General features: G+C 37.2%; 1 protein-coding gene across 3 annotated transcripts in view; it reads right to left on the bottom strand.

Moving 5' to 3' along the window:
- The window catches only part of LOC136772160 (transmembrane and immunoglobulin domain-containing protein 1-like), an 81,373-nt gene that overhangs the window by 25,193 nt on the left and 39,801 nt on the right, over nt 1–16,379 (bottom strand). For all 3 annotated transcript variants that reach the window (XM_066724926.1, XM_066724929.1, XM_066724928.1), the window contains one exon: nt 15,933–15,994. The gene's annotated coding sequence lies outside the window, so the exon portion shown is untranslated. The remainder of the gene's footprint in view (nt 1–15,932; nt 15,995–16,379) is intronic.

Below are 16,379 nucleotides of genomic sequence, written 5' to 3'. Positions count from 1 at the left end.
GTATTGAAAGGTTTAAATTATTAAGAGCAGATTAATCGAGTTACATATTAATGAGAATTTATCACTTTGCCGATGTGATGGAAATATGAAATTTCACGAGGTTAGTTTATGTATCGTATATACAGTCGAACGGGGGCTATATTCTCGAGAAATATGTCTTAATAGACGATCGAGTGATTTCCCTTTGGCTGAGAGAGGTGGCTTTCTCGAATAAATTGTGCATGTGTGAGTGTGTGCGTGTGCATGCGCAGGCTTTCCTTTTTTTCCCAAACCGAGCCGGCAAAAGAATGTATAATGTAAGAGGGGAATAATTTTTCGGTTGTCGTCCGCGACGTATACATTCCGTTGTTCGCGGAATCAATATTTGGAAACCTGCGCTTTGACCTGATATAACATTCCTTCATTGCATTTTATTTGTCTCTCTTTGATTTCCTTGGCGCTCGACCCGGCCAACTATCAGCCATCACACAGAAGCATCATCCAGCTGATCCAGCGTATAGGGAATGACAGCTAGCAGTGCAGTGAATAGTTACTGTTCACTGTACGTAGTGCAAAACTTTTGCCCCTATACCTTGACCTAGTATAGAAACGGCTCTTCTTTAATATTGCAAGAAATAGATTTGGCTGGAAATTATTTTTAGCGTCTAATCTGAGGTTTCCCAGTCTCGTTTATGTTGGCCATAATTAATTTTTTCATTCATTATTATGCTAATGCACGGTGCTTTTCATATGCTGCGCAAACAGCCCGGGATAAATCCCTTACGAAGCGAGAGCTCCCGGTTTCCCCTGATAAAAGCTTAGCGCTCGGAATGAAATGAAACAATTTTGCTTTATTACCAGTGTCAAGTGTTTACAATAAGAGAGCACAGTTAAAGCGGCCAGATCGAGGGGCGAGGAAGCAGCACGGCATATAGCGGAACGACGAATCCTGGCTACCGGAAGTACGAAATTGAGGTTATGTAAATCGTTTTCAACTACAATGATAAATACGCGCTAAATAAGCTATAGAATATGAAAATGGATATAAATTACGAGTTCTAACCTAAAGCATGCACGTATGCGTGTTTTCATTAAAGCGATTCTCGAGTCTCGGTGTGCGTATATGCGCGCCGCGCGCAAGCCTCAATGGAGAAGCCGGAAAGTTTGGAGTATTTCAAACTAAGTATATTGCCTAATGGTGATGTATCAGGAAACGAGCTACGCCGTTTCACAGTTATTGACTTTCTTACAAAAGCGCTCTCTATAAAACGTCAGGTGCAGCTTCTCCCCCTCCCTCTTATTGCCTCCTATTTTTCTCTTTTCACATTTTACAATTCTTTTAGCTACTCTCGTCAAATGTTTTCCACCAGTACCTTTGCATAAACTCTTTTCGCTAACGTTGATATTACTGCGTGCAGTAAATCTTTATAAGTGAAATTCATCGAGTCTTACAAATGTACGCGCGCCAATTATTTTCCAGTGAATCTTTCGAGAGAGAGAGAGAGAGAGAGAGAGAGAGAAAATAATATTTGCTTTATTCGCAGTCTAATCACGATTCGGCGAATATTCGATAAAGCGAAAAGACTTTCTCGTTCGAGTCTACGAACTTTGTACTTTCCAACAAAATTATAGTTAAAAAAGAGTTTCAGTCATGATATGAGTTATGGAGATAAACAAGAAAATTGAATAACGGTTAATAAACTCTACTGATATTGAATTGATGTATGGATTAGGGGGACCGAGCCGAATTTATATATTGACGTCAAATAAAAAGGTGCAATTTGATTACATCATAGTATCAATATATATATATATATATATATATATATATATATAGTGATTTAATCCTCGAGTGAAAGATTTTTACGAGTGATTGCCCCATTCGACAAGAGCGATCAGCTTTATAGCTAGTTTTGATTGTTTAGGATCACCTTGAATCGTTAATCTCTTAAAACCGAGAGCTTATTGGTTGCTATACGGCTTCAACCTCTCGGATTATACGAGTGCGGAGGCTAAGGATTTCGCACAAAATACACTTGAAACGATTTTAACTTTAAGTCCCTTCAGCACCTCATAACTAATATTATCTGCAAGTACAACTTAACACCTTGTAATATTACGTTATTCTCTATCACCGATATTACCTATTTGGGAAAAGAAGTAGCCAAGTGTAAAACTGCAGATACTGCTAAACTAAACATACGCCTGAAATCAGATGTAAAATAAAGTTTGCAAAAAGTTTCAGGGAAAAGTGATTAATGGAAAAACTTTTTCGTTGAAAAACTAGCTGTATAAGGGTAAAGGTGGAAAAAAAAGAAGGAGAGTGGCTATAAAAGGGGTATTGGCGAAATCGAAGCATCCTTTTTTTTCAATTGGAATTACCAATAAATTAATAACAATCTGCTCGAGGCAGATGCTGCGTATTTGGTTTGCAAACACTCCATGATGGGGAGTGCGTTGTCGATGGGAATAATAATGGTGGCGTAATTATATAGGCCTGGCTGAAAAATCGCGAAATACATTGGAAAAGTCTCGGAGAGATTTATCGTGAGAGAATCTTTGCAGCCGAGTGCAATGTGGCTTACGCCTAAGTTAAAGTACTTTAACGACACTCTCATATGTCTCATGGATAGGGGAATGCAAGGAACGCGGTGGTTTCCAGTTAAAAAGAAGTTCGCGCCGATATTTTACACTTTATCTTTAATTACGCCTGCCGCCTCGATCTTAGGCGTGAGTTAGCCGCGTAATCGCACTTCTCCTTATTACCCGAGCTTCCCTTTCACTCCGCCCATTCCACAACCCTCCCTTATTCTCTTTAATCCCCTCCTTTTCACCTTTGCTCTCCTCTCCAACGAGATGAGGCTATATGCTTTCCTCTCTCTCTCTCTCTCGCCTTAGCCTCTTCATGACTATTCGCCCCGGTACCACATAATACAACTACGAGGCAAGATTATCTTAATGGCATCGCAACTTTCCTCGAGCATCATGCTATCGGTCTTGATACAACGTTAAATTGCATGCTTGCCGCTTACTCCAATGTTTTTTCTGCATTTTTTTAAGGCCAAAATCCCAGGTTCCCAGCGCAAGCTAGAAAGGCAAATTTTGTCGATATTGCACGGAGCTCTTTAAAATTCATCAAACCACTCGGCCAGTTTTTCTTATTAAATTTTAAACGCGTATATCGTCATGGTAGAATGTTGCTAATCTCTCTGTCCGTATTGCTTGGCTATACACGCTGCTCCTACGTACGTTAATCACTTTCTAGTCACGGTTGTGACTTCACGTTGTTACTTTGCATATAATTCAGTTTGAGCACGCGGTGGAGCTAGAATGAAATTATTTCAAGCAATGAGTGGGGAGAGGTTTTCACACTACACACACATAGGTGGTAGTACATACACGCACTGTGTATCACTCGAGCCCGCTGATAAACGCATCGATTTTCTAGACCACGTGACGCGAATGCAGGACGGTGTGATCAAGTATAGCAATCCCTTTTCGATTCGCTATTTATCGACACTTTATTGATTTAATATTTATTCTCCCTGCACGATCCGCGGACCTTTTTCTCCCTTTTGTTATTGATCACTATCGGGTATACAATAATAGGCCCTTGATAAAAATTCCGAACGTGCTTAGCCCATTTTTGTAATTTACGAATATTTCTCTCTCGTGTCTCACGATAGTTCTTGTTTTATATAAATCTCTATTTCGTGCGGCAGAGTCCTCCTAATGATATATTTATTCCTCGAGTATGTCACGATGTCTACCAACGATCAAATCATTATATCTTCAAAGATAGAAGTTGGCACGATAAATTGAAATTGAAGTACCAATTGTTTCGAGAGTACTATACTATATATATATATATATATATATATATATATATATATATACTGTAGTAAGAGTCGTAGATGTCGGTAAAGTCGAGTTAGGTTAGATTGTGGTTTAGATTCAAGTCGTGCTAGAGATCTTTTTTCTTGACCGTTCTAACGTGCAATGTCAGCGACGCGCGACGCCATCCTGCCTACGGCTGACTATACGGCTGACTCGCTCCCCTTGCCTTGCCTTCCCGAGAAACTAAAGCTTTAAATCATAACTAGGTATTCCAGTTAGAGTAGCGCAAGAAATGAAGACAAATGCGTGGATGTGAATGTTATGAAGAGGAAACGCGATAGTTCAGTTTCTCTTTCCTCTTCTATCCTGCATTCCCCAAAATTTCGTTCCATCAAACAGAATCGCTCGTGCTATTTCTTTTTCTCCTCCGATATATGCATGCTTTTCAATTTTTCCTAACTCTTTTTAGAAATATTCGCTTCAACAACACCGACTATTAACTCTTGAGGAAAATTCTCCTCTTCGTGGACTTTTAACGATCCAAAAAAGAATAGGAATTGTACCTATATATACGCTCTACTGGAGAGAGAGAGCCTGATAATTAAGCATTCCTTTGAAACCGAGGTCTTCGTTCGCGCAGACGTTGGATCTCGCCTAAAAATATGTACATTCTTTAGTGTCCCAGCGAATTAGAAAATCTTACCTTTCTATCTGCAGAGTTAAAAGCTTCAACATCCATCGTATGCAAACTGCTGATTATAATGACTGGCAAATCTTATAAATTGGTAGTTTTCAATTGAGATGTATGCATCAATCTTGCATAATCAGATAAGGTAAGGTTCGAGGATAAGGGATGGGCGTTGCAAGTTAGATTTCTGAATAAAATTTAACCTGAAATACACGAGGGCAGAAAATTTTACCATTTGCATGTAGAAATTCACGAAAGGGAGAGAACAATAGTGCTGCGTGAGTAATGTTTCAATTTTTTCCCCAGGCTCCTTTATACAGAAGCACGGATATATGTCCCGGATCCTGTAACTATTGTAGCACAAAGGTGCTCGTATATATTCCAAGACACTGTAGTACATCCTTGATCCCCTCGATCTTCTAACCAGCCGAATTTATTAGCCAAAGAAATGCTTTCGCCAAACTATAGTTTCAATGCGAGGCGATAGAACGGATAATTTTCCTCCTCTCGAGGGGACGCGCATACGCGAATGGGTGTGTTAATTCGCGCGCGCTATTGAAAATCACTAAAAAAAAAAAAAAAAATGAAAAAAAAGAGATAGTGAAGAAGCACAGCATTACTGGAGATAAAAGTTTTGTTGACCGCAAACCGAACGTTTGATGTTTCCAGAGTGGGAAAGGATAATTGCATTAAACAATTGGTGGGAGGAGCCACGTAATAGTACTTTCCGTGTAACAAGTAAAGTTCAAAGGATGCGCATGGGTCAGCAGTTAAGAAGTTCAAGTTACAAGTGAAAATTAATTCAACGTGCGTTCGACGTACTACAGCTAGGCGCGAGCTAAATTTTCTCACGGGTAAACATCGCCTTGCATGACGCTTGTATTACCGTCTCTATGAGCAGATTTTACTCTGTTGACATTATTATACAGTATATATGCATGCACACATATGCTGTATATATCCAATGCACATGTGTGTATTCCCCTTGTACACGTATACATCTATCTACCAATATTATACACACATACCCCGTTACGACTAGATAAATTTACCAGGATCATAAGCTAATCTTGAGAGATTAAAACGATGAGGTACAAGCAATCTTATAGAAGAGATATTATATTTATAGATTAATATATGCATTACTCGCACAGTGTAAAAGAACAGCTCAATAGCGATAAATCTACAATTTACGAAATATCTTTGAATTATTACAATATCTGCTGTTGTATCCAATTCGTATCTGCAGTTGAATTTTCCAATTTGCAACGCAATTATTGTATTTTAACGACAGTCACGTTTGTTTCACGAGGAAAGACCGCATCGACGTTTAAATAAGGAAATAAAGAGGTTTCGGATCGACCCGGCACCGGAAGTCTTTGTATTAAAAAGTATGATGAACTCGTAATGTGTGGTTAAGATAAATTTGTTGAATTCTCTCGATATTCTCAGTAGGAAATAGAAACCGATAGAGATAATGCTAAGGTAAGAGGACTCGGGAGGCAATATATGCCTTGAGTATGAACAGAAAGACAGGTTAGAGAGGGAAACGATATCACAGCGAGAAACTTTCAAAGCACTTGGAGTACTTGCCGCTTTGGAATTCATCGATTTTCAGGAAAGCTTAAATCTGTCCGTAAAAGAGTCTCTCTCTCTCCCTCTCTCTCCCTCTCTCTCCCTCTCTCTCCCTCTCTCTCGCTCTCTCGTTCTGCCTTATCAGAAGCTTAATCAGGATTTATCTTGGCTGGATCTTCTAAAAGAGCGAAAGTTTAACGCAGCATGAGCTTTTGGTGCTACAGCTTTTTTTCGATCTTTGATCTTCTGCCTGCAACAGAAAGCACCGGTAATTCTATTTCTCAAACTAACTCGAGCTGTTTTTCCATGGCTAAAATTCCATTATCAGTATTTTGTGTATTTAAAATTTAGTATTAGAAAAAAATGTGTATATAGTTTTTAGTAAAAATGCTAATGAGATCGAGGGAGGTTTATTGTTATTTTTGCGCTATACAGATGTCGGGTTTGATAAAACCGATGCTCGATGGTTGATTAGCTTTTGGTAGAGATAATCAAAGGTAGATATCGAATTTAGGTATCTCGCTTAGGGTCCCATTAGCTAATTATGTTTAATAGGACGAGCGTCGCATCATAGTCATTATTATAACATAGTTTAAGCCGAGCATATAACATATTTGCTACGTACGATCGCTACATTATTGTTACGTTATACTCTTGCCTATGGTCATGTGTACGTATAACTACTGGTAGCACAAACATTTCTACCTGCTGCACTACTTGCCTGCCTACTTGTCTGTCCGTCCGTCTGTCCGTCTGTCTGTCTGCCTGTGCTTGCCTGCCTGCCTGCCTACTCTTGCCAGGACGAAGTTATTAATTGCTTCCCGGCAAACCCACAGCTCTCCGTTTGTTGGAGACCAGCAATTTACCCTGAAAATGCACGCTCCTCTAGCAGCTCTTCTACCCTTCTATGACGATTATTTATATCCTTTTTCACTTATTATTTTCTACCACCCTTTCATCATTTTACTTCCTCTTTCTTTTAGCATCTTGCCAAGAACACTCGCTTATCACGTCCACTCCCAGAAGCAACTCTGAGTGATTGATCGCTTTGAATCGTTCCTTTTAATTGGAAATTCATGCAAGAGTTTTAATCCAATCTGTAAGATAGCAATATACTTGTACGCGAAGGAAGAATCCATTACGGGACTCGTTGGTTTTTATTTTTCTATTTTTTTTTTTTTTTTTTTTTGGTAAGCTATATAGTGGGGCCTGAGGCTACTTTGACTTGGAGAGTGGATCCTCGGAGTAAATCCTAGCGGGGCGTACGTGCCAATATGACGCCACTTATGCTTAGCAGATAAAATGATAACGGTGGTGGCCACCGAGAGGTCTTCCACTGCACCAACGATATAAAGGTAATTTCTGGCATCAAATGCAAGGTGGGAGCGCCAGCCTCGTTATTAAAGCGTAATTTTCAGTAGTTGGATAAAAAGACAAGACTTTTTTGCAGCATTACCTGCACAGTCAGGTAAGTGGATAAGGATACATGGTGTAGCCAGGATTATTCTCACTCAGAGGGTGGATATTGCACTACTTTTTGCTTAAAATCCCCATCCCCCTGCTTCCCCTTTCGTCCTTCTCGATTATAAACTATAGCTTTTATGAGGCTATTTTCTGAAATTTTCTTATTTTTTATTGAGAAAGCAATTTCTTAAAATCAATCAAGTATTTCTTTATTCTATCGCAAACAATTATTCGGTGGAATTAAACACAAAATTTGTTGATTTAATTACATGTTTCTTCTTATAAAGAATGTATAATTCAACCAACAATTTTTTTGATCAAATCTTCTGAATAGTTGTCGTCGATATAATAAAGAAATACTTAATAGATTTTAGCCAGTTTTCTTCTCAGTGTGTATAAAATTAGTCCACGTATAAAAAAAAGTCATTAGATATATTTAAAATTTTAGATTTTAGCATTTTTTACCGGGCTATTTCTAGAATACCACCCGTGAAGTTTTTGTCGTTGAGATTTTAGCGGTATTAACCCGATAACAAACATCGAATTATTACTCAGGAGTCTGTTAAATTTCACCATGATAAAGATCTAAGCCGATCCTAGTAATAAACAATCGTGACAACAAAAAGCAGAGCGTGAACCTCACGACCTCCCCAGTATTTATCGCTACCTTCGTGTGATAAGTACGCAGTATCGAGCGATAAACTTCCCTTTCAAAGCGAATGACAAAATAAGAGAAAAGGAGGATAATATCTTGTAGATATAATTCATATTTGCCCCGCAGACAGAATGGACATATTGACATTATAAATAACCTATCGACGATATACATATAGGTATATAAATATTTCAATTAACGAAATCAGACTTTTCATGAAATTCAACGTAATTCAAAATGAAAAACCTATAACTAGGTAATTAAAGCTTCGATGGTTTAATGAAAACGTCGAATGTTTCGTTGAAACTGATGAAAATTTAAATTAACGAGCCTTAGGGAAGAGTGGAATACCAGGTATACTGGCAATTGATTGATTCTGCCATTAGTGATTTAATTATGAGAGCGATTAAACAAGGTAGTTTAGTAATGGATCTTGGAAGGGGTGAACTGTTTAAAGGTAAGAAATTTTGATGTGGCCAGACGGTGGAGAGAGGTACGTACTGGGGTAGCATAGATGGGTCAGCAGCAGCTGGCAGTAATCGTCTGCGAGCTGAAAATTGCAAGCAATGAGAAGGCCAGGATTGGTCTGTTCGATTCTTCGAAGCTCGCTATAGGCAAGAGTTGTAATCGCCATGAAATCTCATAGCCAAAAGCCCCTGCAACTCGTTAAAGTCAAAAATGTCGAAAACTCTCTTACAATTTACCCTAAGGTTTTTTTTCCAGGATCCTCTGTAAGATTCGCGCGTCCCTTACCTCCCCCTCTGTTGACTCGTCCGACAGTTCTCGTCTTCAGTCTTGCGACGAAAGCAATTTTTCCAAAGCCGCATTTATAGTTTCGACTTTCGGTTTGCCATTTCTCCTCCTCCTCCTCCTCCTCCTATTCCTCCACCTCAACCAAAACCACCAACTTATTGACCGAGTTTCGATATAAACTTTAATAAAGCGAGTGCAGCGGCACCAATTTGTCCTTCTCGCTTTGATCTCAGCGTTGAATCCAAAGCGAATATCCAAACTACTATAAATTGCTACGCTCTTACGCCATTGCGTTTAAGAGAGCAAACTAACGTGGTTGAGCGAGTTCGAATATAATGCCATGTCAAAGGGAAGAGGTAATTAGAAATGATGATATCAACTGGCTCTTTGATTCTACGAGTTTGGATGAAAGTTTTATGGTGTCGAGTGACGTAGCAAAGCATTTTCGCAGCTTTTTCGCACCATCTGCCAGGTGTAATGCCGCAGATCGCAATGAGCAATGCTGCCTGCACTTCTCCATATGTAGGGTGGGGATCGAGGCACTAAAATACTTCAACGAGACGATTAACCCAGCGCACGTTTTCAAATCTCTTTATATACTTATATATACGTATACTAGCTGTCATTAGTGAATTAAACACGATTAAACCGCTGTATTCAATTTTTCCCCTTGAAGAAACCCAACCTCGCTTGGTAAACTTGTCTCATTACCATTTCCGGAGAAAAGCGCTCGAGTGAATTCAGATTCCTCATTAACGACATTGGTGTAGACGGGATATTTCTTCGATTTCCACCTCGTGCCTGCTCAAGGCGTTTATATATCTACCACTTAAGCTTTTCAATCGATTACGTTGTACCAGCAGCGTTGCACCTTTCTTTCATTTTCCCGTTTAATTTTATCATCGCGGACGCTTTACGGTCCACTGATCATTGCCCCACGCTCCGTAATTCAGACGCTGGAGTGACTTTTTGCGATTAATGAGACTGGCCAACATAACAAAAGTTGATAATAGAGATTCGCGACATTGATTAATCATTATGCAACGGGGGAGTAGTCGACAGAGTGACCGGGTGGTAAAGGAGGTGGTGGGGGGAGCGAGCACGGCTTATTAGAAAATTAAACGCTGGCGTGTGGAATTCATGTAGCTCTCGCGCAGACTCGAGAGAAATTTACCAACAGAGAGCGTAACGTCGGCTTCGAAGTGAGATCGACGTGCCAACGAAGAGAAACTTAATTCCAGGATGGCGTGTAATCAGCATTTAATTACGCCGACTTCGACCGTGCCTGCCTTCTCTAATTTCTCCAAATAGCGAGTCTTCCTCACGCCATACCCTATACCCTACCTTCTCCTGCAGCTTGCGTTACGCGTGTGCTTCGAGTGTCAGCCGATATTGAACAGACTTCGCTCTAATTGTCACCACTCAATTCATCCAACTCTCTACATTTTATATTCATTACTGTTCCATTCGCATCCAATTCCCTCCCTTCTATCAGACCTCGACCTGGAACACTTTCTCCACCTTTCCTCTTCTATACTGGGTTTTGTCAAAACCTGCATCTAATTAAAGCTTATATTCTCTAGTTTGTGTATACTCTCTTCGACAATAGCTGCTTTCAATCTGTCTATGAATAATATTCTAGGTACCTTATTAAAACTATGGTCAAACGTATGATAAATCGCTCGATAGTATATGGATATATGATTCCAAGTAAATATACTTTCTACATCATTTTTAAATCATGCCGTTATAGGTGCTGAAAAATTAATAAGAATTTTAAAAATTGATTAAATCAAGGATTCATATTAATTGGAGGAATATTCTCGCCAATTCTTACTAATAAATGATGATAAGCGAATTGATCTAATCATATCATTTATTAATTTAAAACAATTTTCATTAAGGGTTATATTCAAAATTGATAAAGGAAACTTCTCTTATAAATATTTATACACGCTCGTTTGATATATAAAAGAATACGTGCTTTATTACAATATTCAATGCCGATACGTCAAATTACCGACTATAGAATGTTAATACAGATCTCGAGATATTACTTAAAAGCATCGAAAATAAAAAGCAGTTAAAATTTGTCTGTTGAAAAATAGAATTAAAAGCTTTTATTTTAAGGCCCGTTGAGATTTGAGTTTTTAATTGTTCTTTTATGCAATTAAATACGTTATCATCTCTGAATGTCTAAGATGATCTGCTATAATAAAATAAAATGTCGTTTAAAGATATCTATATATTCATCTGGTATATTTAAAACGAAAAATTGGTATCGCAGAACCTTCAGTATCTTGTATAACGGCGAATTTCATTGGGAAAAATTACAATTTTTCGTTTATCAAATTACACATATTTAGTTCATCTTGATATCGATATCCGGTCGCACAGCTTCTTCAAACCGATCTACGTCCTACTTGCACATTCTCCTCTTGCTCCCTACTCTATCCGTTGAAATAGATGCACTGTAGCTCTCCTATATATACTATGCACGAAAGAAATAAAACATTTAAAATCAAAATGTGACGAAAATGGCCGAGCACTAAATAGAGTCTAAACTACAAAAATTCAAATCCATTTATGTATCGCTGTGATATATTAAGATTTATATTCTTCAACTATTATTTTTGTCAACCTTTCCTGCCGTCCGCAAATGTGGCATCTTCATCGAAACCCTCACCCTTACACCTTTGAAACCTATCTGCAGCCTCTATGGTATATCTTCTGTCCTTTACCCCCACCCTTCCAACACAATCGACGTCATCTAGGTAAACAATAAGCGTGCAGTGTCTGATAGCTGTGTATTTATGCATCTACCTATAACGTACTGTACGTAGTTATGCGTACATAGTTTGCTGTAGCAAAATAAATAAATGTAAATATACATGGTTAAGATACTGTTAGTATGAGTTAAATACATAGCTTCCGTTGATATGTGTCGATACTCTAAGTGTATTACTCATATACGTTTCACAGAAATAATATTGTTGTAGAGAAATGTGTCTAATGAGTAAAAAAAGCAAATGTTTCTTGTGAGTAATTAGATTATCAGAGCTCTGAGATCACTAAGCACATATGTGATCTTCAAAAAACAACTATATGCATTCAAAGTTAACTCATTTATAATTGTGTACATTTATTTCGTAGCGATATAATAGCAAATTGGATAAGTATCATTTATTACATAATCCATAGCATAATACTGTATTGAAGCACCTATAGTTTGTGGTCTTTTATTTCCTACAGGTATCAAAAAATAATTATGAACGACTAAGTTGACCATTAAAGAACATTTACACATGGGAAGGTTATAGAATGAATGAGGATAATGATTGCGAAGAGACTAAATCTAGGAAGTTTGCAAAGGGATCAAATCATAGGACAGTTGTTTAAATAACAGCATATGCAGACAATTAAGATGACCTATACTAGATAGTTGAACACTGATTGTAAGTTAAATTATATTTTTCACCATCCAATTTTAACTCAATTACAGTTTACCATTATATATATAGTATAAGTATAATTATTAATATATTATATTTTCCTATTTTGCAGATTATTCCAGAAAACAACAATGAGGTAATTATATACTAGCATACTCTAAGCTTACGCAGACCACCTAGATGAGCTACATTGTTTTCTCCTTTAGATTACATTTTTATTGTATTCATTGTAAAAAATGTGTTTGACTTTATATTTACGTCGTATTATTATTTTTTTATTCGATTATAATATAAACGGCTATAATTTATCTTTTTTTTTTTATTCAATTATTACTAAGAAAGTTTCCTGAGACATATTAATTATTAATAATTTAATATTGAGATGCCCTATAAAACACATAAAAAGAAGAGGGCAAACAATTAAACTAGTCCTTAACATCAAAAAGGTTTCAAATAGGATCAAACAAATTCGACAAATAATTGACTTGATCAGTATAACATATACATTTAAAAAAATAGAAATATAACTAAAACAGCAGAACTCACATGGAAAAAAAATTAAAGAAAATTGTACTATATACCCTTAATTGTACTGTCATATCATTTCATTTTTAACAAAAATGTTTAAATTTAAACTTAAAATTACTGCACGACAATTAAAATGGACCTGAAAAAGTCAATCATTTTTCTTGGGAATGAAAAGATATGATAGCGCAACTGAGAGGACACGTAGTAAAATTTACTTTAATATTTTCTCCGTGTAGGCACTTCTCAATAGAAAAATATTTTACATTCCATTTAAGAGAACAAAACATCTGAACGAAAAGCTACATTTGCTGTGCCTGTGTTTTATTTATATACTACATGTACTATATCACGATATCGTTACCATGCCATAAAAATGTTGCTTTTCGTAAATTAATATTTGCATATTTTATTCAATCTTATGAAGCACAGACCCGGTAAGTAGTTGTTAGCACAATTTTTTTTGCTTTTAAATGAAATTTAAAATATTTTTCTATCGAAAAATGCTTAATTGCTACTTTTGAGATATTTGGCTATATTTAAACGCCGCATATTAGACTAAGCCAGTCAGTTATTTGTCAAATTTACCTGATCCTATTAAAAAAACCTTTTCGATGCTGTGGACTTAATGCTTTTACGTGTATTTTTGGGAAAATTCAATTGTGTATGTCCTTGCCAAATATAACATCTCGCACAATTTGAGAGAAATAATACACGATGCTATATTATTAAGAGGTGGAAGAGCAGTTAATGGCTTCTCTCGTCAGAAATTGTTGAATAGGTAGATATAAAAATATGCATTGGCATATACGTACTATAGTAAAGGAATAGATATATAGGATATTGCGGAGGAGAGAGAGAGAAAGAAAGGATGCTGCAGTCATGTAGAAAACCATGTGTATCCAATAACAATCTAAACTCGATTTTACTCAGTTGCACAGACGGCGCTCTAGTTTTGCTGAGCTGGAAACTAGCTATTATATGGCTGTACTATCGGCACTGTACTTCGTCCTCATGCACCACTGGCTTAAATTCAAAATGTTTTCGATCACTCTATCATGCCCATAATGCAAAAGCTGCTGTTTCGCTTGCGCAGCAGCAAATAGGAAATGCATGCATATATTTATATACATAAATGCTGGAAAGCATTGCGTAACGGTCCAGACATTCCTTTCGAACATTTCTCTTGCACAGCCATCAATTATCGATTCATAAATCACAGAGCTTTAATTAATGAGTATTGGATTCAACGTTTCTCAATCAATGGCCGACTGGCAAATAATATGAGGCTTTCGCGGAGAAGAAAAAACTTTTTAGTTGGAGCTTTTTCTTTCGAGAAGTTTCTCTCGGATAAGCCGAAAGTTGAATGATAAAAATGACACGGGCTAAGTTTGCTCTAACGGAGATGAATTAGTATTCTATCTTGAACGCATAAAAATTAGACGGGGGGTTATGGAGCGATCCCGAAGTTTTTACGAGTTAAACGGAATCTGGATTATTGCCAGAAATTACGAGTTTGCTGTTGGCACATCGAGCATTTATGGATAGTGGGTTTGTTGGGGGGAGGGGAGGTCAACGGGGGTTGTGCTGGTCTGGGAAGCCAAGTAGTTGCTTAGGTAGGTAGGTAGGTAGGTGCGAGCATAGAAGCTGTGTGCTTCGCTGTGGAGGTGTAAGAGTAAACGAGGGGGGAGGGATAGGGACATCTGAGTTTGTGGTTGCCAGACGTGAACTTACATTATCATTAATCCTCTCTCTGTACAGGGGGCCACATGCCGAGGTGTGTACGTGTGTGTGTATGCCTGGCAAAGCTGCAGTTGCATTACTATAGCAGGCAGAAGGGACAGTAGATCAAACGTACGAGCGTGTAAATGGCACTATCGTCTTGTTTACCAATGTTTCGATTAATCAGTCTAAATCACGTAGCGCGTATGAAGGTAGTCGTGGCGGCTGCTTTGCAATTGGTTCGTTCGACGGATTGTTTCCTATCACTGACAATTAACGACTAATAATTAGACCGAAAGCTCCGATAATTGAATCCTGTCCTCGTTTCGTTCCTTTTTTTAGCTCATTCGCTACGATCACTGATACTAATGCATTACTGATTCCAAATTAATGCCACATTAGCACATTCGTCAAGCTTCATGTTTCGTATGAATTATCGATGAATGCAAATACGAAATGCGAAAATTTTGTAATTATTAAAAACTTTTTAATTGTTATAAATATCATTATTGCACGACTGCGACAATAAAAAGCTATACCGTAACGAAACCTGAAATTAAGCGATAAACTTATCTACAAACCTCATGTTTTTACAGACAATTGAAATAATTATGATGCCAAGGCTAATTACTTTTATTTCATATTTATTCTGTTGCGCATTTCGCAATTAACCTAATTATTGCATTGAAAAATGAGTTTTACGCGATCATTTTGTTCTCTCTCGTTCGATTGCAATCTCTCTTTTGTTTTCTTCGCAATTCCGCACAGACGTATACATAACGATGTGTACAAAGTACTCGATAAATATCGATTGCTTCTAAAGTTGTCTCCCTGCTAGAGTTGACTACCACCGGTATCCAACGCCCTTTTATTTCAACCAATTTTCGTATTTAATCCTTCTCAATATCCTAATACTTTCGAAAAATTGCATAGAGATAACATTCGTTAAGATGAAGCTTCTAGAATATCTTTTTACGATTTTCCAGTGCTATTTTCTATTTTCCTCTCTATTTACCGATTTACATCCCTCTGTTTATCTTCCTACTCCATTATGCTAACTTATCAATATACTTTTCCCATCGCTTCACTCTAACAAACTTTTCTTCTCTCTCACTCTTTCTTTCTCTCTTTCCTGCTAAACTATATATGTGTATGGTACATCTATAAATTCTCAAAGAAGATTACTGCAATTCAAATTGTTTTCTCGTACCCTAATAATAACAGAAAATATAACTTTATGAAAATACGCGGTTACTTGCTTGAATTACTAGTGTGTTATTACCTGTTTCAAACGTCAGTAGGAGGCCAATCCTTTCCACCTTACAATATTCCGGTTGCAGCTGCCTGAAAAAAAAAGAAAAAAAAAACAAAAAACCACCATTAATCTTTTTCGGAACATTGTTACTCGATGAAATTGCTTTTACAGTTAAAGTAAACAGTCAAGATTTTGTGCTGCTGCACGCTACAGGAATGTTTGAATAGTTTAGCTACTACGTTTGGTAAAAGATTAGTTTATCTTGGAAAGCAAGCTTCGAGTTTAAAATCTGCTTGAAAAATGACAGCTGAAACAGATTTTCCTGAGAAATTTATCAATATTCAGGTTACGATCGTATTTTTATTGTGCGATTAATTTTAATATTGATATAGATCAACAAATGGAAAAAGCTGCATTTGGGTAAAAAAATACTCAAGGCGCTGAGAGATTGGTAAAATTACAAATTTACCAAAA

Source organism: Prorops nasuta, unplaced genomic scaffold, assembly GCF_024137725.1.
Source record: "Prorops nasuta isolate Cenicafe-Biocafe unplaced genomic scaffold, Cenicafe_Pnas_1.2 PNAS00003, whole genome shotgun sequence".
NCBI classification, from domain to species: Eukaryota; Metazoa; Arthropoda; class Insecta; order Hymenoptera; family Bethylidae; genus Prorops; species Prorops nasuta.
Note: the sequence above shows the minus strand (reverse complement) of the source record. Positions and strands in the feature narration are given on the sequence as shown.